Raw genomic sequence first — 27505 nt, 5'->3', positions numbered from 1 at the left:
TCACGGTGTTCTTTTTAAGCTCAACCTAAGATGAAGAACACCATCAACGAAATAAACATTATCCTCCCCAATAAACAAACCCCAGGGGATTCCAAACAGATTCGGGCACCCAACCTTCTTTCCACACTTATATGTATATCTTCCTTTGAACTTGCTAACAAACTCTTCACCTGCCTTTAACTGTACTGCAAACTCATAGTCAAACACTGAAAAGTCAAGGTGAAACCATGAAGAAACTTTTTCCTTTTCCAGAAAAATCCCAAAACCTAGTTGCTCGTTGTTACATTCGGCCATCAGGTAAAACCCATGACCCTTCAAGCTAAATGGTTCAGAACGAACCATGCCCGATGGAAAAATACTGGCACATGCATCATGTTTTAAATCCAAGTACTTATAGGAGCCTCGTTCCACCAACCTACGGGAGTTTTCATCCTTGATACCCCGTGAAATAACCTTGGAATGTTCCGGGCGTAGGGTATTAGATTTGAAATAACTTGCTTCCAGCGTTACATAAATAGCAAAAACACCGTCGAACTCCTGGTTACATCTGACTTTTTGAAGCTCTCCACGCGTCATGTAAGGGTAGCGGATAAACTTTCCAAGGCGTTTCGTGATGATTTCACGCCGGTCCTCTATTTTTGGATAATGGGCCCGGGCCCATTTGAGAACAAACCAATAAACTGCATCTTCTGATGTCACCTTTAGATCATCACTAGCTATAATTGCCTCAACACCAGCAAGTGGCAAGCCAAGAAGCTCATCTTCAAACCTGCCATTGTTAGAAAATAAAATTAAGTTATTTTAGTAATATTAATAATTAAACATTTGTTTTTAGGAAGGTTAATTACATGCTTATGTCTTTGTAATGGACAGCATACAACTGCTTGGCAACAACAGTTAGCAACTGAAATGTTTTGGCCATTAAAATAGTGGAAGGAAGGCCAATATAATCTAGTACATATTCTGGTGTCATTGTCGGCAGATGTCTTAATAGACGACTACAAGCTCTCATGCATGAAGCAACATCAAACTTGTTAGCAGCCATTAGTACATCAAGCACAGCAGGAACAGTTGTAACCCTCAAACTGTTGCTATACATAAACTTCAATAGTTCCATGAGACCAGCTTCCTCTGTTAAAAAACCGCGGCTATAAATTATCCACATATGTAAAACACAAATAAAACATTACTAATAACCTGAGGCATTAATTCGCAAGTTTGCATGTTTTGACCCGTTTGAAAAGAGCTGCATAAAGAAACAATGAGAAAAATGAATAAAATAATGAAATCATCAAGTATGAAATCTCACCTTGTAGAAAAATGGACTTCTTGCCGCTAAAATTGGAGAGCTAACGTTCAGCGTTTTTATTCTTACTGTCCACAATCCATATTCCAATTTGAATCAGATAAAATACAGCCAATATTTGAACAAATATTATAACTGAACGGGCTATTGCTAGTTACTAACCCTGAGATTTTGAATGCCATCAACCGAGTACTAAAAATACACATATATGAAAAGAACAATTTAAAAATTGATACATATGTTTTGTAAATTGTTTAAATGTTATTATTTTGAGATACACATATATATATATATATAGAGAGAGAGAGATAAGGGTTTAATTAAAAATTAATATTTTTGTAGGAAGATATACGGTTAGCATATACTATAGATCTAAACCATCTACTGCCTTGGTTCAAAGTCATAGATCTACTCTTAAGCTTATTGAAAAACTAGGCATTCTTCCCATAACCATATTCTATTTATATACACACACGTATATATAATTTTCAAAATTTTTTAAACCCTAAAACCACCCCCCCCCCTCCTTGAACGGGCCCTAGCGCATAGCGGTAGCCCATCCCTTCCCCAGTCCCCACCAAGTAGCCGGCCTAACGCGACCCAAAAGCTGATTATTATTTCAACCTTCTTTAAAATTCAAGTGTTTCTAAAATCAAATAAAAGGCTGACATTGTATTGTGATAAAAGTATAGAAGCAATAGTTTTACTTATATAAGTGATTGCAGTAGGTGATGAATACCCGAGGTGGAGTGCATATAGTCAGAAATAATACAGATGCTAAGAACACGATCAGAGAAATTGGTATCGTCGAACGCAAAAACGAAGTCATGATGGTGGCAGACATCTTCAGGACAATCCATGACCACCGTTCTAGGATCGAACACATCAAAATTCGACTCTCTCATCTCATATAAGTGATTCAACCAATTGTTTTTCGCAAACCCTGTCCAACGAAACAAGATATTAAGACGATGCCAAGTTTTGGATATCTTTTGAAACTAAATATGTAAATGTAGATTTCGATACATATAATAAATAGAAAATTTAATCAATCACAAATATTAATTTATTTTTATTTTTTAATTTAAAAGGGTAATCTACCTAAACAAATATATATATATATATATATATATATTTGCTTTTTTTTCTTTTTATTTTATAATTTTATATAATTTACAAAACTATAGTTCAACAACAACTGGACATATTTTGCTACGCTTGCTAAAATTATAGACTTTTTATTAAGTTAATAATGTTATTATATTTTGCTACGCTTGCTAAAATTATAGACTTTTTATTAAGTTAATGTTATTGGTTTTGTGATTCTAGTCCAAACAGTGTTACCAAATACTTTTTTTATGAATAAACTAGGATAGTAGCCTGTGTTACACACGGGTGGAAAAAATTTCAAACCATATATATATATATATATATAGGGAAAGGATCAAGAGAAAACTCACCTTTAGAGAGAAAACTAAAAAACTCCTAAAAACTCTTAAATAATTATTTTTAATTAAAAATAAAAAAATATTTTCAAAATTCGGTTTTAGCCATTATTCTTATATTTTCTTATATTTCACTCGAAAAATATAAAAAAAAACAAAAAAAAACGCTGTAATGCACATACGTATTACTGTGCGATACCGTTGTATTACACATGTGTATAACTATGTATTTTTGAGTTTAATAGTGTTTTATTGCATATATTTAATATTTGTGTATTGTATATGTGTAGTAGTGTTGTATTATATGGAAAAAAAACTAATAATAAAATAAAAGTCGATGTGGTGCACATGTGCGTTAATGTTGTATTACACATACGTACTAATATGTATTCGATGTGTGTATTAGTCTTATATTGCATATATACAATAGTGTATATCAAATATGTGTAATAGTGTTGTATTCTATGCAATACAAACGCTTTTGCATATATGCAATGCATACTATTACACATGCGCACTATACCGACGAGGTTACCGACAAGTTTTTTTTTTTTTTGAACCAATAACAACATATAAGAATAATGAAAAAAAATGAAACCTCAAAAAAAATTTAAAAATAATTAAAAATAGTTTTTTAGGAGTTTTTAAGTTTTCTCTTTTAAGAGAAGTTTTCATTAGAACCCACCCCTATATATATATATAGCTATTATAAGAATTCTTTACATTATTTTCTGCAAAATCACAAGATGTAGGAAAAATATGTATATATGGTGTGAATGAGAAACTGTATAAATATAGAAATAATTGAATTGCTAAAGTAATAGTCATACTAAAAAAGGTAGCAAAAATTAGTTATAAATAATTATAAATCGGTTTTTAAATCATTTGAAAAGAAATAGTTGGTTATGATTATAAAAAACATTAATTAGTGAGGTTATGATTCTAGAAAATATTAATTAGTGAATTATGTGGCAATTCTAGAGATGGAAACCTTTTAAGCTTATGTAGACATCCTATTTGAAGGTCATGTGGATATCTTGTTTTGCTTTAATAGTATAGTAAGAAGATTAGCATTATGATTAAAATTAATTGATTAATTATGTGAAAATTAAAAGTACGAAAAGTGGATGACATGAAACATTAGGTGGACACCCTAGGAGAAGGCCAAGTGGACAAATTGGTTTTGCTTTAATATATTAGTTAGATTAGATGTATATAAGTGTTTATTTAATGTGAAATTATTCGCTTTTCAGATTATTTAAAATAATGACAATATCTATGTATAATGTTATGTAAACGGTTCCATCTTTATAAAGTCCGAACAATGGTTTAGAATTTAAATTATGATTTTAAACCAAAAAAAAAGGGCTACTGTTTAACAAACATGTGTATTATGAGTGAACACCATGTACCTTCGAACTTAAGTCACGTTAATGTTTGTAAGTTCCGCGCCATTTACTTTTCGCGTAAGGATTCTATTTGGTTACTGTTTGTAACATCCCAAATTTCATGAGGTATTTAAAAGAATCGAGTTTAAATGAATTATGGAAGATAAATGAAATTATCTATAGTACAGGGGGTTTAGTGTCATTAGATGAAAAGATAAATATGAAACCCTACCCCTTCCTATATATATATATATATATATATAGCGAACATCCCATCTTATAACAATCTTCACTCTAGCCTCTTTCCTTACCAATTCCCGTTTTTGAGAGAGCAACCCTCAAAGATCCGGCGATTCCCGGAGATCTAGCCATCGTATCGTTCTCAAATTTTAACCGAGTGTGCATAAGATATAAACAAAGATTTCCACCGGACGGATCTTCGATCAGAGGTCGGGAAGCACAGTTTTTATCAGCAAACCCGTAACAGTGGGAATTGAAGTTTTCCGGCAACTGTTTGGGTTTTCCGGCGAAGGTGGCGGCGGAAGCAGATGGCGCTGAAAGAGCTCGGCGACCCGGTCGCGTGGCTGCTTGAATCACTCAATTCCGAGTTCGTTTGATATGGTTTTGGTCTATTCGAGTGATTTCGAACATAAACCTCAAATGTGCGTTTTTATTAAAAATGTTTACTTTTCGTGAACAGATTTGCATGAAACTTGGTAGGATGAAGGATTGGGCCACGATAAGAGATAAAGTAATGAATTTTTAGTAAATGGGTTAGTTGGTTCGGTTCGGGTATACGAAGTTGGTACAACCCGAGACCCATAAAAAAGGCCAATACGGATTCTAAGGAAGAGTCTCGGGGTAAGATGGCTCTAAAACGACAAAATAAGGTAATCGGGTCTTAATTGCATGAAAAATGGCTTCGCATCGCGTGCTATGCAAAATCCAAGAATTTCGCATCGCATGGCCATGCGAAGCGAAAAAGCATGCGAAGTGAAAAAAAAGCATGCGAAGCGAAAAAGCATGCGAAGCGAAATACTTCCATGCGAAGCGAAATACCTCCATGTGAAGCGAAATTCCCATGCGAAGCGAAAATTACATACGAAGCGAAATTCTACCATGCGAAATTAATCATGTGAAATTTAGATGTGAGAAGTAGGATTTCTAGATAATTGATACTCGTGCGTAATGTATTGTACAGTTAGCCGTGCACAACTAAGGAAGGGCATTACCATTAACGGTGAGAGAAATCGTCTCCAGGTGAGTTCTAGCCCCATTTCTCTTTGAGATGGTTTCGGGGCTATGTGCATACTTGTAAGAATAGTAACATATATACTTATGTGCTTAACGTGAATGATTAATGCAAGAATGAAAGAAAGATATATATTTATGTGATTAATGCAAATGATTAATGTAAGAATGAAAGAAAGAGGTTAGAACTTGTATATGTTAGTTGTTTAACTTAACATGATTGTAAGAATATAAAAGGAATGTGAAGTAAGAGTCAGGGTGGCAGGCCCTTCTAATACCCGGGCAAGAATAGTAAGAGTCAGGGTGGCGGGCCCTTCTAATACCTGGGCAAGAATAGAGTGGCCGACTCTACGATATCGGTGCAAGAAGTCGGGTGGCGGGCCCTTCTAATACCTGGGCAAGAATAGAGTGGCCGACTCTACGATATCGGTGCAAGAAGTCGGGTGGCAGACCCTTATAATATTTGTGCAAGAAGTCGGGTGGTAGACCCTTATAATATCTGTGCAAGAATGTATGTATAATTGTGTGTTTGTAAGAATGTGTAAGAATAATGTAAGGGTAGTACAAATAATATTTGTATGTAAACGAAAGAATGGGTAAGAATAATCCTGTAAACTGTTAAACTAGAACTCACTCAGCGTAGCTGACTTTTAGTATGCACGCAGGAAAATAGGTTAAAGGAGCTGGCTTGAGGATGTCACATGGTAGGGACCGGAAGACTGGCATCTCGGGGAAGAAATGTTATGAAGTATGATGTTATGTTAAGACAATTCAACTTTTGTTAAGACAAGATTTTGTTGTTTTGTAATATGATGGTTGATGTTTTAGTATTCCGCGAAAGTTTTTAATTAACTCTGATTTTAGAACTGTGTTTATAAGTAAATCCAACACCAAAGTAGGGTCACCGAGAATGGGGCCTTACATTGTTACTCGACAAATTAAGGATAATCCGCCGTAACTTTCCGCCTCTTCGTCCAACTTTTCTAGACTACTATTCGATACCTCCCTACCATTCATGTGAGTTTACATACCCCATTTTTCCATCTTTTTATATTTTGGAGGTAGTATGTATACCTTATTCACTTTTACTCATGTTTTTACTGCATCTATTCAAAACACAATTCAAATTATGTTTATGTGTGATTATTTCATGCTCTATGATTATGCTTTATATGCTTAAGTGTTTATTTTATGTTTGGTGGTTGGTATCTCATCCTCATCTATTCTCATCTAGTATGATCATACATGTACCCAAGTACTTTGATTTCGTATTAATAGGAACATGCTCGTATCTATTTAGTTGTTTACATTTTCATATGAATTGTAATCTCATCATTGACATATGAATTGTGATTTTATCTATATATATATATATATATATCTAAACTCAAACTTATGTATTCTCACCAAATTTCGTGTTGACAAACTTTATTTTTATACATGCTACAAGTTCAAGTATTTGATGTATTCAAGATCGAAGATAGTTAGTTGGCCTTAGGATATTTAATTCAAATTACCAGTTATGATGTATATTAGTTCTACTCATTGAATTTGTGTACATGATGGATGTTGATGAAATTAAATAATTATTGGCGCTTTAATTAGTGTCTTTTGAGCTACTTTCCAATCAATACGTTACGCCCCAACATGTTTCGCCGTCTTTGATCAGGGTGTGGCAGGTATCGTTTCCCGGGGGAACACCCAAACCAAACTCTGAAGCCAGCATGGGCCCGGTTAAAACAGCATAGTCTGGCCAGAGTGGGGCATTGAGACTCTCCAATGAAGAATGCGGTAGCCTAAATACAAGAAAGTCGCTGTTCTAAAAAGAAAAATAGCATTTGAATTATTTTTTCCTTTTTTTTAAATAAATAAATAAAATATGGGTTTTTCTTAATATTGGGCCTGAACAAAAAAGCCCAAATAGGCCATCACAAATCACAATAATACAACTGAACCCTGCCGTCATCTTACATCGATACAACAGAAATCCTAAATCCAAATGGGTTCTTGGCAGGTTTGCTTTATTCTGTGTAATTTAGAATATAAAATTGTTCATTTTGCTCCCATTTTTCTTTTCCTAAGAACTAAATTATTAGGTGCTTAAAACTTTGACAGAGACTTTTATTGATATTTTGCTCATTGATGGAAGGAGATTTATTTCATTGTTCTGTTCATTATTATGAATATAATATTTTGAACTTTTTGAGTTAAAATACTAACTGAAATGAAACACATACTGTTCAAAGAAAACTTTGTCGAGTGAATTGCTTCAAAAGGGATGGAAGTCACTCTATAAGTTATTAGACAACCAACACTATTGTTTTTAGTCAATAGTCAATAGTTTCCCAACAAATGAACCAGTTAGCTTAGTGCAACTCTCTTATCTCCAAAAGCATTTTAGTCATCCCAATGTCTCTTCAAATTATTAAATATGTTGCAACAATGAGATTACCCATTGCTTAGCTCTTGCATTTTGTCACATGGAAATCACTCCAGACAGGATCGAAGAATTACAGAAAACTTTATTGAACGAATTGCTTAAAAGGTTGAAGATGAGGATTTCTCATTTACGGCACGCGCGCAGAGCACTAACGACTTAACCATCTAAACTTAACGGATGTAACCACTGTTTAACAAACATTAGAACTTTACGCACACTTTAGACTTCTACTATCTAAAATTGTAAATCAATCGATATAGTTCACACCCTTTTGATATTGTTAACAACTATTTTATTAGATTTCAAAGTTGCATATCTTTTTTAGAGTTCTTGGTGCGGACTGACCGTCCTGAATATAATCAACATTGGGCTCATAGCTGGTTTCATATTCAATATTGGATCAAATCTGTAAATATTGACCCTGTAGATGTTTCAAAAACGCCTACTTGATGTATTTAAAGAAGATGTTTCAAAAGCGCCTACTTGATGTATTTAAAGAAGATGTTTCAAGCCAACAAAATGACTATCTATTTAATCTTTCAAGAAAGTTTGATTATTGTAATGCACTTACTTATTTTAGTATAAACGGAGGTTGAAAGGTGGACTTACTTTTAGGCTGCAAGTAGTAACATGTTTGAGTTTGTTATCTAATGCTCATGATTATGGTAAAATGGGGTAAACGGTTAACAATCGCTAAACACAAAGATGCTATAGAGTGTTTGTTACCAGAAGTTTCTGCAGTCAAGTGACTTTCTTTAAAGTATTTTATCAATTCTTTTTCTTGCTATAAGCTTCATGCCTCATTGTGATTATCCTATAATATTCGTGTCACACTTTGTTTCTTTTACAGGAGTCAAGGCAGAATGATGTGCGTCGGATATGTCTAAAAGAATGACTCTCACAACTAAGCTTTAAATTTAAAACGAAAATCGTAAAACCACACACAACCGGCAAGTGTACCGATCGCAAGTAGTATAAACCTAGGAAGTCCGAGTATTGAACACGAGGACACGTAAGAACGCTAATGATCACTAACCCTAGACAAGACCTACCTACGAATAATATTTAATTGACTTTTGATTTTTTTATGACTTAACTGGACTAACCGGACTGACTGACAAAAGTTACCAAAAATAGAAAACTTAACGGAGAACTAACTGTGTTAACTTAGGATGGAGAAAAACGTCTACTTAGGTCTGAATCAAACTGTAGGCTTAACAAGCAAATGGATTGGATGATATCTAGACACCGATTCCAAAAGATGACACGACTAAGGATCGCTTGGCCTCACTGGATCACCTCTCGGTCTCACTCAACAAACCTTAACTACTCTTAATCGGCTAAAACGACCAAACCGGAAAACAATTGTTAACGTGTTTGTGACAATCGTCAATTTCAGGTTAACTCCGTTAACTCAACTCCGTCAATTCAAACTTAAGATCATTGAATCTATAACGCACACTTCATTACATTTAAACTAGGGTATAAATGACGCTTAACACTTACTACATGTGTAGTCTTTCGGGAATTGCACCGAAACGCAAACGAGTTAACGCAAACGATTGGTGAATAAACAAAAAACGTCAAAACAGTAATTATGTGATAATTATGTGTTAGACTTATGTGTTGTGTGATAACATCATTATAAACACTAACTCAAGATGTAAACAAGTTAGTTTAAGCTAGATAAGTAATACTTAGAAGTGGAGGGGCCAAAGTGTAACATAGTATTATTATAAATAATAATAATAATAAACCCTAACTCATTCTTTTCTTCCCCCCCACAATCCCGATCGGACTTCTCCCTTGGCTCCCTTGGCTGCCGCCACTTATACACACACATACAACCAAGAATTCAAGCCTTTGATTGAAGATTAAGGTGCTAGGAAGGTATAAACGACTATCCTATGCATCCTTTATACTTAATTTTGATGTTTAATGGGTTAATTGAAAACCCTAGAGGCCGATTTTATGTGTGTATGTAGTTCTTATGATTGTTGTTGATTTGTTGATGATTTGATAACTAGAATGGATATTGTTACATGTTAATTGCTTGTGTCTTTGATTTGAGTTCAAACAAAAACCCTAATCATGTATGTAATGTATAATTGATATGCATGAGTAGTGATTATGGAGTCTAGAGTGTTATATGAATGAATGATGGTCCATAGATAGTTAATATGTTGAGTTTGGATGCAAACAGTTTATGGACAGATTGTGTTATTGATGTTTAATTGACTGTAACGAAGTGTAAATGTGAAAATTGGTTGAGGTTATTGATACTACAGTAAACTAGGTTGAGTCTAGTTTTTAAAGAATATAAACATGTAATTTTTGGACAAGTAAAGGTTAACTTTTATGATTTTACAAAAACGTTGTGCAAAGCTGAGCTGTTAGACCTGCTGTTAGGTTGTTTTGTAAATGTTATATCTCATGAACTACGAGACCAATTGGGTTGGTTCCACTTCTGGAAGTTGAATCATTGAGTTAGAAACCTAACCCAAGTGATCTCGCATTTATTGGATTTTTCTTTTAACGAGAATTTCAAATAACATTCTGTTGCGCATGAATTTGACTGTTATGAGTTTGCTGTAATGATTTGATGATTGTGAGAAACCTATGTGGAATAAAAATATAATAAAATATGTTCTGGAAACCTAAGACATATATGCTTTTGTGATGATTTTTGGTAAATTAATTGTGATGCTATGATCGGTGAGATAGTACAGTCTTTCAAGTAGGATTTCTGTCTCGGTGAAACTAGCTGCTGAATTTTGTGAAAATGCATGAAACATGATACTTGCTATATAATTGATATGTTTTGACCAAATTACCCTTGCGGGGAATAATTGCTAATTGATTGTCATGATTTGACCAAATTGCCCTCATGGGGAATAATTGCTAGCTAATTGTTATAAGTTGACCAAATTGCCCTTACGGGGAGTAATTGCTAGTGATGTACTTTATGAATACATGACAAGTAAATAATTGCTTACACATGTAACGTATCACAAATACCTTTGTTAAAGTCACACACGATTCACAAACGAAACACGAAACATGTTATGTGCATAGGTATTATGTGCCGGGTCTAGAGACTCGATAATATTCCGACACTTAGAAAAATCTCTTTGTTGTTTTAGAACGCTAGAGAGAGTTTTTCTGTGACGCGCATCTTGGTGAATTATTTTGGGAATACTTCGCAAACAGTGAGTTTCACTTTCCCCTTTTAAACTTTTTAAACGCTTTTCACTTGGGGGAGATAACATACTCCAAAACGCATTTAAGATTTTGTTAATATAGATTATATATCACTTGTAAAGACTAAGTGGCAAACGCAATAACTAAAGTCCTTCATAACATCGAACCGGTTAATATTTGGATAATAGCGAGTCACTTTTGAGTAGTACTACTGGGTTTGACAAACCCCACCCAACGCTAAACTCGACTGGAGGTCGAGTGGGTGTAATCTTAGCTAAACACATACCATGGTCTGGATGACCTGGTGGCAAGGCAAATGATAAACAGTCAGCTTCGGTGTCGAACACTTAGTGATACTTGTTTTATAGGCTAGCTACCTATAGATATATAATTGACATAACACTATCTGGTAACGCAAAACGCTGTAACGCAAAACGCTGAACGCAAACGCTAAACGCTTTATTTTATATAAACTTGTGAACTCACCAACCTTGTGTTGACACTTTTAGTATGTTATTCTCAGGTAGCCGAGGCGGGCGCGCGGTTTAGGAACATGCATTGCTTGAAACACTTTTAACTATGCAAACTTATTTTTAACTGTTATCATTGGGTTTTAAGTCGTCCTGCGTGACGTAACATTGTTTTCTATGGTTTTACGCTTCCGCATTTTATTACTCATAAACGTTTTCATGGTTTTGAAACTTTGTTTTATGGTTTGATTATAACTAATGATTCCGATCCTGTTAGTTCACACCCTCTGACGGTAAAACTCCGTTAGTGGATTTTGAGGGTGTGACAGTGTTCTAATGTTGACTCACCTCTCGGTCTCATCAACACTCGACCCTAATGGTAACGAATACTACACAACCAAGGATAGAGGAACAATTCAACTTAAACCAAAATAGATCAACTAGTCGCTCAAAACACCTAAACCTGACAAGAAACAAACTCGCTCTCGCGCAATTCTTATTCTAACATGCAAAGACAATGAGACAACCCTAACTTCTTATCACCTCTCGGTCTCTAAGAAGGTGTCTAACCGCTGTACTTTAACCACAAATTCATGTAACAAAACCCTACGGTTGTACCTACCACAAATAAACCCTAAACACAAAGTCTAGAATCAAACAAGCATCGATCAATCAATACAAAACTAATCAACCAACGCAAGGAGTTTAAGCAATGAATTACCCAAAATTTCCAACCCTTAAACACAACCTATTTCATGTCTAAATCAAACTTTACAATAACAATTAAAGTCTATTAATTAAACAATCCATAAAACTCATCAAACACTAGCAATTATCATCATTCCAAGGTAGAACCGACAAGATTAGCCTCTAATCATTTTTGGACAGCAGCTATTAATCAATAAAATCACCAAATAACTCATACCAATCATTATAATAATCATTCAACAATCAATTCTAATCATAAACAATTCAATCTCTTAATCAATTGCAAAACTACGTATCAATTGAACAAGAAAAATAAAATGATTGAACAAAGTAATGAATGAAAGGATATAAAATGTTTTGGGGCTGTTCTCGGCTGCAACGAATAATGGTGAATGATCCCGAGGCTTGTTCTTGACTCCTTCCTTCCTTAGCCGCCACAAGTCCCAAACCCTAGCACGCAAAAGCTTTTTTCTCTTTTCTTTCTTCGTGCTGACTTCCAATCGCAGCTAATAGGGGCTGTTAGGGTTTTTATTTTTTTATATATTATAATATGTAGTAGGCTTGGGCTTGTATAACATGTAATCGGGTTGGGCTTTGAGTTTTGTCTTGAAATCGTATGCGTAAAAGACCCGTAAGCTCCTCGAAAAGTCCGGTTTCTTCATTCTTTAACCCTTAGCCTACAAGATAATTAAAACTATGTAAAACCTATATAAAACAAGCTAAAATACATAAAATATAATATAATAACGTAGATAAAAGGCACAGAAAATAAGTGTGTTTTACAACAAATCACAGAACTCACGGCTGATGTCGGCTAAAAACTTGTTATCATGTTCTTATCATACTTCCCAAAAGTTTGGATAGAGTGCAGGCTCACCTCACCGTGCTTTCAACAATCAAGAACTCGAAATTCAACATCCAACATGCCAAATGATATGATTCTGTCAAGATCATTTTACTCTACAGATGCTGTCACGAAAGACGTTGGTCCCACTGGTATGCGCAATTCAAATCTATTCTCAAAGAGTTTACATCATCGTTTAGAGCCGTTTATGTGTGTTTAATTGCAGTAAGGAATTGCATGATAACTTGACCAAAACCGTGAGTCCGTGACAGAACAAAGAACCACATCTCCAAATAATTGGTTATGGAGTCTTATAGAAATGTCATAATTGTGAAGACATTAAACCTCTGTATAATATCCTGGGAGATTTAATAGTGTTTGATGTTCTTTTAATTGCAAAGGCTATCGGATATTAGAATTCTTGATCATTTTAGTGATAATCTTTGTCTGGAAGTATCCAAGAAGCAGAGGCTATTGACTATAGTATAATATAATAATATGTTAATACTTGATAATGTTCAAAATGGCTTTTTCATTTTGTGGGTCCCACATTTATGATGTGAGGAGACTGAATAAGTGATTGTGAGTCCCTAAAGCTGTTCAAAAAGCTCAGGGCTTGTGACTCGCTTGAAATCTGTTCGGTTTTAACTGAGCCAAGCTTCCTTGGTTTGTAAACAAGTTGATCCCGAGCCAAGGTAAAGCTCGGTTCGTTGGCTCGCTCATCAGGCTCGTTTAGCTGGCTCATTGACCCGTTTGTCTTCTCGTTTCGAGAAAAGCTAAAATTTTAATAAGTGTAAACTGTGACCCAAGTTTTAATATGTATAAATTATAATTTTGTAGTTTATTTATTATAAATTATATGTATCTTATATATCATCTTTTGTTTTCTTACATTTATCAATATATGTTTGAAAATAAATTTCTTTGAAATAAACGAGTTGGATCAATGAGCCACGAACTGTTTACGAGTCGAGCTCAAGCTCAAAATTTCATCTTAGTAAGATAAATGAGCCGAGCCGGAGCCCGAACAGGCCCGGCCCGGTTCTGCTCGTTAAGCATGGCGTAAACCTATCTACATGTTTGCAATAGGAAAGAAGACGCTTTGGAAACACAATGTGTATGTGTAGAAACGTGAAATGAATCTGACCTGACCCATGACGATGTTTCCACGGACTTCGAGATGAACGAACCACGACTTGCTTGCTTCTGCTCCGACCGCTGCTGTGATCTGCTGTGACTTTTGGGGGTGTGGAGGTGACCGCTAAGAAATCCAGAGGATCTCTTGTTCACAGACACAAAAATATGGTGGTGGCTCTTATTGAGCTGTTTGCCAACCCTTGATAAGGAGGTGGAGACCTCCTTATATAGGGAGCCTCATGGCCACCATCATGGTACCCTAATGGGCCTAGCCCAGTTAGGGTTACCTCCACAAAACCCCCTCAGCCCAAAAACAAATGTATTAGCCCATATAATAAAATAAGCCCAAAACACAATAAATTAGGGTTCTTAGTACTATACCCCGACAAGCCCCCCAAGTCCAGTGTTGCTCCTAGGCGTGCAAGCGTTTAGGTGGAGCACTGGACTTTATAAGGTGTGCTAGATCGTGAGGCGGTTTCTTCCCTTTTCTTCGGCCTTGTCTTTGAGTTTTGGGAGGTTTTCTCCATGATGGTGACATGTTGTGATCCTTATGATGATGATGGTGCACTAGTATGAATAAGATATAGCACGCATCATAATAATATTGGCGCGGGGCCTGATAATAAAGCTTGCGCGCGAGGCGACTTATGAGCTATAATAATAACAAAAGCCTGCGCGCGAAGCGACTTACGAGCTGAGAATAATAAAAGCCTGCGCGCGAGGCGACTTACGAGCTGAGAGTAATAAAGCTGGCGCGTGCGGCGACTTACGAGCTAAGAATAATAAGTTTGGCGCGCGCGGCGACTTACGAGCTTGTAGAATAATGAGAGCCTGCGCACATGGCGACTTACGAGCTGTAATAATAAAGAAGCTGGCGCGCGAGGCGACTTACGAGCTTGTAGAATAATGAAGCTGGCGCGCAAGGCGACTTACGAGCTTGTAGAATAATGAAGCTGGCGCGCAAGGCGACTTACGAGCTTGTAGAATAATGAAGCTGGCGCGCAAGGCAACTTACGAGCTGTAAAATAATAAAGCTGGCGCGTGAGGCGACTTACGAGCTTGTAGAATAATGAGAGCCTGCGCGCATTGCGACTTACGAGCTTGTAATAATAAAGAAGCTGGCGCGCGAGGCGACTTACGAGCTTGTAGAATAATGAAACTGGCGCGCAAGGCGACTTACGAGCTGTAAAATAATAAAGCTGGCGCGTGAGGCGACTTACGAGCTTGTAGAATAATGAGAGCCTGCGCGCATTGCGACTTACGAGCTGTAATAATGATGATAATGACTGGCCAAGGGCCTCTTCTGCGCAGGATGACTATCCCGGCTTGTCTTCAAAATAATAATGGAGGCACAAACGGCCAGATAATAATAATGATGTCACAGGTGCTTGCGCGGCTCGTGGCCGAACCTTTTAGTATGGCGCGTAGCCATATGGGTTTATGAGTATTCCACCCTTGGCGCGAGGCCTGTGGGTTTATGAGTATTCCACCCTTGGTGCGAGGCCTGTGGGTTTATGAGTATTCCACCCTTGGCGCGAGGCCTGTGGGTCTATGAGGATTCCCAACTTTTAAGTTTGAGCTAAGGCTCATATTTTTGGGCTAAGGCCCTGACGTTTTAGAGTTAAGACTCGTCAACGCGTTTGAGCTTGAAGCTCGCGCATGTATGTTTTACTTCGTTTTATTTTTAGTTTGATGTCAATATAATGTTGTCATATTGCTCAAATTAATAAAAGGAAGTGTGAAACATGTATGCAAAAACATGTATGCGGTGGCGAGAATGCAAACCGCTGTGGCGAAGAGTGACCGCCGGGAGCGCGCATGCGGAATCCGAAGTTGATCCGCGGTGGCGCGCATGATCTAGAGATTTTGAATGCGTGAGCATCTGTGATGTGTGAGCATGCGTGATGCGTGAGCATGCTTGATGTTTGAGCATGCTTTATGCTTGAGCATGCTTGATGTCTGAGCATGCTTGATGTTTGAGCATGCTTGATGCTTGAGCATGCTTGATGTTTGAGCATGCTTGATGCTTGAGCATGCTTGATGTTTGAGCATGCTTGTCGCGCGCTCGGTGCCTGCGCGCATGTTTGAGCATGCTTGATGTTTGAGCATCGATGCGTGAGCATGCTTGATGCTTGAGCATCGATGCGTGAGCATGCTTGATGCTTGAGCATGCTTGATGCTTGAGCATGCTTGATGCTTGAGCATCGATGCGTGAGCATGCTTGATGCTTGAGCATGCTTGATGTTTGAGCATGCTTGATGCGTGAGCATGCTTGCCGCGCGCTCGGTGCCTGCGCGCATGTTTGAGCATGCTTGATGTTTGAGCATCGATGCGTGAGCATGCTTGATGCTTGAGCATGCTTGATGCTTGAGCATCGATGCGTGAGCATGCTTGATGCTTGAGCATGCTTGATGTTTGAGCATCGATGCGTGAGCATGCTTGATGCTTGAGCATGCTTGATGTTTGAGCATGCTTGATGCGTGAGCATGCTTGTCGCGCGCTCGGTGCCTGCGCGCATGTTTGAGCATGCTTGATGTGAGCATCGATGCGTGAGCATGCTTGATGCTTGAGCATGCTTGATGCTTGAGCATGCTTGATGCTTGAGCATGGTTGATGTTTGAGCATGCTTGATGCTTGAGCATGCTTGATGTTTGAGCATGCTTGATGCTTGAGCATGCTTGATGTTTGAGCATGCTTGATGCGTGAGCATGCTTGTCGCGCGCTCGGTGCCTGCGTGCATGTTTGAGCATGCTTGATGTTTGAGCATCGATGCGTGAGCATGCTTGATGCTTGAGCATGCTTGATGTTTGAGCATCGATGCGTGAGCATGCTTGATGCTTGAGCATCCTTGATGTTTGAGCATGCTTGATGCTTGAGCATGCTTGATGTTTGAGCATGCTTGATGCTTGAGCATGCTTGATGTTTGAGCATGCTTGTCGCGCGCTCGGTGCCTGCGCGCATGTTTGAGCATGCTTGATGTGTGAGCGAACCCATATCTGATTCAGCACAGATATGAGGGTTTTCCCCAAAATATCGGGTATTTCTTCCTGTGTACTTCCAGATCATTGTTCAGATCCGATAGAATTTCTTCTTGTGTTTTTCTTCCAACAGATCTGATAGTATTTCCAGATCTGGAAATATTTTTTAGATCTACGGAAGAACATATCTGAGAGAAGAAATCGTAGATCTGAGATATCGATGAACAGATCTGAAATATTGATGAACAGATCTGAGATATTGATGAACAGATCTGGAATATTGATGAACAGATCTGAGATATTGATGAACAGATCTGGAATATTGATGAACAGATTTGGAATATTGATCCGTATATCTGAGATCTTGATGAACAGATCTGTAGATCTTGATGAACAGATCCGTAGATCTAATGAACAGATCCGTAGATCTGATGAACAGATCCGTAGATCTGAGATGCTGATGGACAGATCGGAGGGCCGAAACGAGAAGCGAAGTGTGGATCATTGCCGTCCCACGGATGGCGCCAAATGTAGAAACGTGAAATGAATCTGACCTGACCCATGACGATGTTTCCACGGACTTCGAGATGAACGAACCACGACTTGCTTGCTTCTGCTCCGACCGCTGCTGTGATCTGCTGTGACTTTTGGGGGTGTGGAGGTGACCGCTAAGAAATCCAGAGGATCTCTTGTTCACAGACACAAAAATATGGTGGTGGCTCTTATTGAGCTGTTTGCCAACCCTTGATAAGGAGGTGGAGACCTCCTTATATAGGGAGCCTCATGGCCACCATCATGGTACCCTAATGGGCCTAGCCCAGTTAGGGTTACCTCCACAAAACCCCCTCAGCCTAAAAACAAATGTATTAGCCCATATAATAAAATAAGCCCAAAACACAATAAATTAGGGTTCTTAGTACTATACCCCGACAGTATGGATTGACTCGGAGTGTAGCATCTGCTCACAAGTTTCTATTTCTTTATTTTATATAAATTTCCATCTTTTAGTTTTATTTGCTTATTTGTAAGATTTAATGGCACATTATTTGTAAGATTTAATGTCATGTGCCATGCACATGGTGCATCTTTAAACATTCTATCTATAACAAAGTTTGGGGGTCTCTGAAGTAACTAAATTAGTAGAACATTATGTAACAACTAAACACAATGCTTCAAATCAAACAACTAATAGCATACAAATGTACTTAGAAAATGAAAATGGCAAGTTTGGCGCATTTGTGTACAATGTCTTTCATGTTCCGGTTCGTTTGTCTACCTGCAGAGGTTCTTTTTTGTAAGGTAAAATGGGCGATAAATGTTTGCGAGTCTCACGATGCAACTATCACACATATTGAAAAATCCAATTATTCAACTATTTATTTAACAAATGTGTTTATGAATAATAATACAAATGTCACACCCCGACTAGCACAATGCGGAAGCGTAAAACGGCAATGTAACAGGCACTTCTGGTATCAACCACATTGTTTATAAAGAAACATTACAAACTAATTTACAATATATTACATTACATTATTCTATCATTGTTTTACAGTCTATGTGATACAAACAAAACTAGTTCGTTAAACTATATGATCTTACTACTAACACCCTTGCTTCTATTCACATAGCATCAACCACACCTGAACACGTAGCAGATCACCAAGTTATTCCAATTTAGGTACACCTGAAAAGCAGTTTAAAACGGGTCAACTACTAAAGTTGGTGAGTTTCACGAGTTTCAAGAAAACAGTTATGAATATTCACAAGTTAACACTTGTAATTATGATATAAGTATGTATGTATGTAAATAATGTAATTATGCTAAGCTACAGTGAAGCCTTAACTGTTTGTGCTGCGTGCATCTATTTCCCACGCCCAATCAACCACTGTGGCCCCCTTTCCGCCCACAATATGCCCCAAGTAGCTATGTCTAACACTACATAGCGTGTTTGTATATTTATGGTCATGTGCATACGGGGTAAAGTCTCAGCAACACATGCCGGCTCCGTTTGGGTTTGTCAAACCAATAGTACTATTCACAAGCCACCGGCTCAAAGTTAATCACTGTGTTAGTGGGGACTTTCATGTGTTAGCACTTAGATAATTCACATTAATACATGTTTCAGGTATGTATATGTAATCAAACATGCTTTTCACCCCAAAAGTTTGTAAAACTGTTTAAAGAGAGGGGTCATGAAACTCACTGTTTAGTAGATAATCAACATTGAATCAGCTCGTGGTTTGTTTGATTCGCTATCACTAGTTCCTATAATCAATATTATAATAATATTAATATTTTAATATTATTATAATCTCAATACTAAACTTGGCTGTATATCTAATCTGGGTATAGCTGGAACCCCCAGAAAGTGTCAATAGGCTTAGGTTGTGATGCTGTTCCATGTCTAATACTTAAAATTGAACTTGGCTCAGTTTCCCCTTTTTCCCAGCTGGGCCAAGTTATTCGTTTATGCGTTCAGAAAACAGTTATGGGGAAGTAAGCTTGAGTAAATGTGTTGGTCGATAAAATGATTAAGTTATAAAGAAAGATCACACGTTGGGGTTCTGGATCGCTACGGGGCTCGTTTCCGTTTATTTAGTTTAATTTGGAGAAAAACGCGCACAATCTACCAAAATTGTACGGGTTTCTCATAAAAAGTTTGCTTTTACTTAATTAATCCAAAAATATTATTTTTTATCACTCTTGGTGTTATGATATTCCAAAAGGTTCGTTAATCACGAACTTGTCGGTTTTTATCATAATTGAACTTGTTTAATATTTAAATTAGCACAATTAATTATCCATTAATCCTTAATTTATGAAAATTTAGCCAATTATTAATTAAAATATGTAGATTTTTATAAAAATATTTCTGGAATTATTTACTGATTTATTAATTTATAAAAATTTTACTTAATCTGCTATATTTAGCCTAAAAAACGTCCGTTTATACCAAATGATCTCCAAAAATTACACCAAAATTTCTAAGTGATCAGAGTATGTCCCAACACAACCTGGAAAAATCCCAAACTCTAACAATTTTTTCAAATATCATTTCCGAGACAAAAACGACTATAAAAATTCAATTAAACGCGAATGCACAAAACCTACTTAGGCTTTTCAAAATGCTCCTAAATTTCATATGTGATCAAAATATATCAAACCTGAGTTCCCCAAAAATTTTAATAATTTTTCAAGCATTTTAACTATTTTTCCCAAATAAACGTCCCAATTCGGTAATAAATTCGCCAAATATTCTCGGATGGTCGAAAAATTACCTAATTTGAACAGAGACTCTGATATGGTCCCTGTTGTCCCTGAAAATTTTCATGACCTAAAAATATGCAAATAACAACCTTAAACTAAACAGTCCGTAAACGAGTGATTCGGCATTACCTTAGCGATTTTGGTTCGTTTTCGCCTTTCTAATCAAATTTTCAAGCTCTTGTGCTTATATGAAGGCTAGATAAAAGTCCTACATTACAAACCAAGCAAGTTTCATCAAAAAAACATCCCTTAACTTAGGGTTTCGGTTAGGGTATAAAACCGAATTTTTGAACCGTAAAAACGGTGTTTAAACCCTCTAATCCGTGTTTATGGCCAAAAAAACTATCAAACCAGGTTCTTAACCATGTAAATGATCAAAACATGTTTATGTATCATTTTTAGGATTTTTACATTGTTAGGAATGATTTTTGGCAATTAAACTAGGTTTTTATGGTATTATACCTAATTAAACATGTTAAAAAATGATGAAAATATGAAGTCACCTAAAGTTTCTTGGAGTTTTTGGATGGAGAACGAGATGAAGACCAGATTTTGCAAAGATTGATGTAAAATATCTAATGCTTGGTTTAAATAAATAAAAAAAAAAGAAAGAAACCCAAGGGGGGTTTTCCCTTGGCGGCCGGAAGTGGGTTTGGCCCCCCCCCCTGGCCCATTTTGACCCAATAAACTGAAGTTATAAGCCCATACGAGAAATCCCAATTTCAAATTTATATCGGGTTCGGTTTTTGGCGCGAAAAATACATCGGATGCGTCAAACAGTACGAAAACGAGTGTTTTTCGGCTATTTTTGTGTAAATTTATAAAAACATAGTATACGTTTGTAAAAATTGAAAATGTTTTCACGGATCACTTAAAGTATTTCAAATAAGTGTTTGGTAAGTCTTTTCGGCTTAACGGATGATACAATTCTTGGTTTGTAACTATCTTTCGCGTTTAAATCTAAAGCGGGTAGTTTAACGAGCATGTTTTCGTTTAACTTGTTTGCTATCGAACTAAGGCCATAATACTAATATATTAGCTTATATTAATTGTAACATCCTAAAATTTATAATGTTGAATAAAGAAAGTTATGTTAGTGATTTCGCGTTTTTAATTATTAATGTCGGGTAGGAGCGGATCAGGGACTTGGATTAATTGAGATGGGTTAAATGAGAATGGGATTTAAGGGATATAAATATCCCCTAAACCCAAAAATATCTTCATTTACATCTATTCCTTCACACTTCCAAAACACACACACCCCATACACAAGCTGACTGGCGGCCGAGATCCGAGGAGAGAGAGAGAGGCCGAGAGCCGTAGAGAGAGAGACCAAGATCCGAGAGAGAAGAGAGAGCGGTTGGTTGTGATTAAGCAAGGAAACAAGATCCAACAAGCTCAAAAAGGTATGATTCTTGAACTTTGAAGTTTAAAGATCCAAGCTTTTTAGTGTTAAGTGACCGGAAATGGTCGGGAAGCTTAGTGGGTGATATTGAACCATAGCGTGGGTGTTAAAATCGCTCGAAATGTTGGACAGAAACCAAACAGCAGGCTGTCTGGGCAACTTCGCCTTCATCTGGGCAACTGGGCAACTTCGCCTTCATCTGGGCAACTTCGCCTTCAAGCGATGAACTTCGCCTGCAAGCTAAGTTCGCCTGATGAACTTCGCCTGCAAGCTAAGTTCGCCTGATGACAAGTTCGCCTGAGGTTTAAGTTCGCCTGATGACAAGTTCGCCTGAGGTTTAAGTTCGCCTGATGACAAGTTCGCCTGAGGTTTAACTTCGCCTAAAGCTAAGTTTGCCTGAGGTTTAACTTCGCCTGATGACAAATTCGCCTGAGGTTTAACTTCGCCTAAAGCCAAGTTCGTTTTGAAAATAAATTAAAAATCTAATGAAAAATGTGTTAAGACAGTTAATGGAAATAAAATTTTTCCAAGCTGACCTGGCAGCTCGACCCCAGCCAGGGGCTCTGCCCCTTGGACCCTGCTAGGGGCTGCCGCCCCTAGACCCCGCTGCCAGGGGCGCTGCCCCCGGACCCCCGTTCGTTGTGGGTAGTAATTAAGACTAGAAAGATGTTATAAGTAGTGATAGTTAAATTGATATGTATACTTGTTATACAGTCAGCCGTGCACAACTGAAGAAAGGGATTACGATCAACGGAGAACGTAACCGTGTTCAGGTGAGTTTCTAGCCCCATTTATGTGTTACGTTTTCGGGGCTGTGTGCATACTCAATATGTTTGTTAATACACTTATCCTAAGAGATAAGTGTATGCCTTATGTGGATAATGTGAAATGTATGAATGATTGCTTGATAGTACGTGAACGATCTTCGGATATTGCACGTACTGTCAGGTTGTAACGCTATGTATAAGGTAAGTATGTTATGTATGTTTATGTCTATGAACATGATAGAGATACTAGAAGAAAGAAATGATAATGTATGGTTACGAAAAGGGTACCGAGCCCTACTAATACTCGAGGTATGATGTATGGTTGTATGGTAACGAAGAGGGAATCGAACCCTTCTAATATTCGAAAACTAGGGACCAGACCCTTATAATATCTGTGATGATAGGGACCAGACCCTTATAATATCTGTGATGTTAGGGAATCGAACCCTTCTAATATTCGAAAACTAGGGACCAGACCCTTATAATATCTGTGATGATAGGGACCAGACCCTTATAATATCTGTGATGTTAGGGAATCAAACCCTTCTAATATTCGAAAACTAGGGACCAGACCCTTATAATATCTGTGATGATAGGGACCAGACCCTTATAATATCTGTGATGTTAGGGAATCGAACCCTTCTAATATTCGAAAACTAGGGACCAGACCCTTATAATATCTGTGATGATAGGGACCAGACCCTTATAATATCTGTGATGTTAGGGAATCGAACCCTTCTAATATTCAAAAACTAGGGACCAGACCCTTATAATATCTGTGAGGTTATAGGGCGAAAGGCTCTTTAAAAAGTATGATTATGTATGTAAGGAAAGCATGAAGGTAAAAATGAACGTATGATTATGAATGTAAAGAAAGTATGAAAGTAAAAATGAAAGTAAAAGCACTTAGGTGTATATGAAAGAAAGTTAAGAGATTAAGTATGAAGCGTAAGAATGTATTGTATGATTATGTGATTAACTAGAACTCACTCAGCGTAGCTGACTTTTAGTATGCACGCAGGTGAGTAGGATGAGGCAGCTCGCTTGAGGAGACACATGGCACTGAACAAGAATCTGGCATCTGAAGACTTTTGATGTTTTAATTTAATACTTTAATGTTGAAAGACAAAGGATGTTTTGAGACAAGTTATGAATTATGTAAAGTTTTATGAAAGTTTTATATTCCGCGTAAATGTTTTAATTAACTCTGATATTTAGAACTGTGTTTATGAGTAAATCCAACACGAAAGTAGAGCTACCGGTAACGGGGCCTTACATTAATCGTATACCACTTATAGATGCCCCCCCGGGATATCTGGGTCATAACCAGACCCGTTCGGTTAATTGTTTGATCGTTACGTAATAAGTGTTTAATCGTTAAATCGGTAACTACGTACTGAGGTGTACCTGGTTTTGGCTAAAATGTCACAACAAACTTGAAAATATAATTTAAATACGAACTGTAGAAAGTTAGAACATTTGCTACAACTAGAGAATACCTTGATGCTTTGTTACCAGTGAATCTCATTCAATTTAGGTTTTGCAAGGTCATAGTTTGACTTCAAAAGTCAACTAATCAGTTAACTATAACTATCCAGTTTAACACAATTAACTAAAACTTAGTGAAAACCAAATCAATGCACAATCCAGTTTAACACAAAATCAATGCATAATCCAATTACATGTATGTATTCGAAAACTTTGGTAATTAATAAACCTCACTGATCCAAACACAATGTAAACATCCTCCTCACATATCGATCATGCACCTGAAAATAATTAAATATCAATTACACACATTATTATTGTGAATTCTTAATTATCTACAAGAAAACAGCAATACCTAAGTTGAAATGATCAATTAGGAGTTGGACCTTCTCATCAGTGAGCGCAAAATCCAAAGCGTATCTAGGTAAGTCATTCACACTCAATCCCTCTCCCCGACACTCTCATACGACTACAATTTACAAAATCAAACAATCAGTAATTTGTATTAACACGACACAAACTCGATTATCCAATAAATTTACAGTGTCCACGGGTAAATTGAGGTGTGCTAAGATCATATCTAGTTTCCGGTTGATGCGAACGAGTTCAGTCGAAGTTTTCTTAGTAAAACACCGCTTCCTTATCCACTGATAGCTATCCTTTACATCTTTGGCGATTTCTTCAATAAGAGAATTTACCACGGCATCAGTGAGCTTTGTGCCTGATTGTTTGCCACTCAAGTGTTTATTGAAGCGAAATATTTTTACTCTTTCTTGGTTGATGAAATATCATCCGTTTTTTTTATTCGGCTAGTTTTGTTTTATTTCAGATGATATGTTTAAAATTTTAACAACACACATCCAATTCCATTAAGGAATTTCGATGTAATTTTGCTGGTACATGATTGATTATACATCGTTTTCCAAAAGAATGATAATAATGCCGATTATAAACTCACTCGACAATTACGATACAAATAAAGAGCATCAATCGTTTCACTCCTTGTTTATGCTGTTGTTTTGATTTGTACATTTTGTTGATATAGTATACCGGTTACGTGAGCACGACGATAATCTATTCCAAATCTTGTGGCAAATAATTTCCCAATGTGATATTAATCCATGCAAATCATCAAGGAATAAATGTTTATTGAAAACCAACAAGTCACCAATTGATTTTCCTCATCTACTGTATCAGTCAAGAAAGTAGACACTTGTCAGAGTATGGTTGTTCACAAGTCGAGCCCGAGTCAAGTCAGGGTGGGTTCTAGCTCGAGCTCGAAATTAAACAAGTCAGCGCAGCTTGGGCTTGAGCTTGAAATTAAACGAGCCTATGATCGAACCAAGTTTGAATCAGTTACAAAAATGAGTAATGAGCTTTTTAAACAACTCTATGCGAGAGATAGTTTTCAATCTTAATCAACAAACATATATACATCTAAATTTGGCTTTCTCTTCTCACAATAAATAAAGATCCCTTCATTATTTGCAACCTTTACCATGCCATTAAATGAAGAAAAAGAAAAGATTAATGTCGAGCCAACCCGTCCATACCAAATATTGTACTAGAAATTAACATTATTTGATATTTTGTACTATCTAAGCACCATTATTATTAATATTATTATTAAACTTTTACAAATATATGAAAAGCGAGATGATGATTAATTATTTTGGTCCACGTCACAATTAACACCATTAATGGTTGTGTATGATAGAGTCACTTTAAAACACCAATTGTAGTTGATTTGGCTATTTTTTTAAGAAATAATAATAATAATAATGTTTGCATATTTTTTGCTCACTCATTTCTATCGCAAACGGGTTACGATGAAAGATTTAGCTACAAATAATAGGTCATTGAAACTCCTTCAAAGTGAATTCCAATGGTATGTGTGAAACCCCTATTTGTGGTGTGTGTGGTGGGGGGGGGGGGGGGGGGGGTCGTAGGTTACCGGAATGGATCTTACGACCATAATCGGATCAATCCGTGTTGATAGTGAGCGGAAATCACTAATAACGGTTGGATCTTGGAGCAAATCATAGAGAAAGAAAGAGAGAGAAAATGAAAAAGGTTCAATGAAGACATGATGGACCGTGCCCCTTTTATAGGACACCCCATATCTTCCTAGGGTTTCCATTATGAGCCCAAATGGGCTTGTCCATTGGGCTTACAAGTTACAATGGTCTCAGGCTCAAGCAAGAGTTAAACGAGAGCTTATAATAATATTACAATAACTAGGTTATTGAACCGTGTACAACACGAGCGGAAACAAAGAAACTGTCAAGTACATACATATACAACTTTAAACAATAAGATATTTTTGAATGTGTTTTTTGAGACGGCAACATGATTAAGAGAAAAGAAGAGACCTCTTATATAACATGTATCTTGAAACGTGACACAAACATCACCATCAACCGTACGAATATTTTCAAAGCATATAGTACCTTTCATCTTGTTTAAAAGAATTTAAATAGTAGGCTTCATTGAAAGGATAAGGAATAACATGAGCTCTTCCAATAATTATAGAAATCAAAGGTCCATTTAAGATATATATGTTGTATATTTGATGAAAATCGAAATTATGTATTGATATTAATGGGTGAACGGAAGAGTTACGTGTTAAAATTGTTAATAAGTTACAGAAACTTAGAAGAAGAATAATACCAATGATTTCACATTTTTATTTTATCTTTTTAATATAATTAAGGAGTGGTATAAATTTATAATATGTAATATGATTGAAAGTTCAAAATTTTCTCTAAATAACCAATTAACTTGTATTATTAAAATGCACGAAACTATTAAATACTAAAAAAATCATATAAAAAGGGTCATAAATATTCAATTTTATTTTTTATTTATTAAATTACAATAAAATTATGAGAATGATTGTTATCTTATTACGTTATAAAACAAATAGACAACCTTCCACGTCTTTACTCTCACGTTCAGACGCCGTAATATTAATCGCCCTAACCTCATGCTTCAGACTCCGGCTTCCAACTCCCACACAAACCATCCCTGCCGGCCACTTCAATCCAACCGTCGACTTCTTCTTCTCTCTCTATACGTTACAGCCTCAAACCGACCCCATTCCATTATTACGCAATTAGGCTTTACAAGGCTTGAATGCTGATCGGTTACTATTCCTATCTCTTCTCTATTTAAATGTAATCCCAGTTGGTGGTTGTAGGGTGGGTTCAATTTATGAACCGTCAGCGGTGGCTTACCTCCGATTGTCTGCTTCATCGTCGGTTGTTGCCGGGTTCAATTTAAGAACCCTAGGCGGCAGCCGTCTGCTGATGGCAGCGCTCCACTGTGGGGAAGTCACCATCATCGTCGATTGTTGCTGGGGTGGTATTTTGGTGGTGGAACTTTCTGAGGGCGATTGCCGCATCAT

The 27505-nt window shown here is 36.8% G+C and overlaps 1 pseudogene; it reads right to left on the bottom strand.

The window, feature by feature from the left end:
• Positions 1-27505, bottom strand: LOC143594722 (BTB/POZ domain-containing protein POB1-like; annotated as a pseudogene).

The sequence above is a fragment of the Bidens hawaiensis genome, unplaced genomic scaffold (assembly GCF_021521415.1).
Source record: "Bidens hawaiensis isolate Kalapana, Puna unplaced genomic scaffold, B.hawaiensis_p1.1 tig00044100_1, whole genome shotgun sequence".
NCBI lineage: Eukaryota > Viridiplantae > Streptophyta > Magnoliopsida > Asterales > Asteraceae > Bidens > Bidens hawaiensis.
This window is presented reverse-complemented; position numbering and strand designations above follow the sequence as displayed.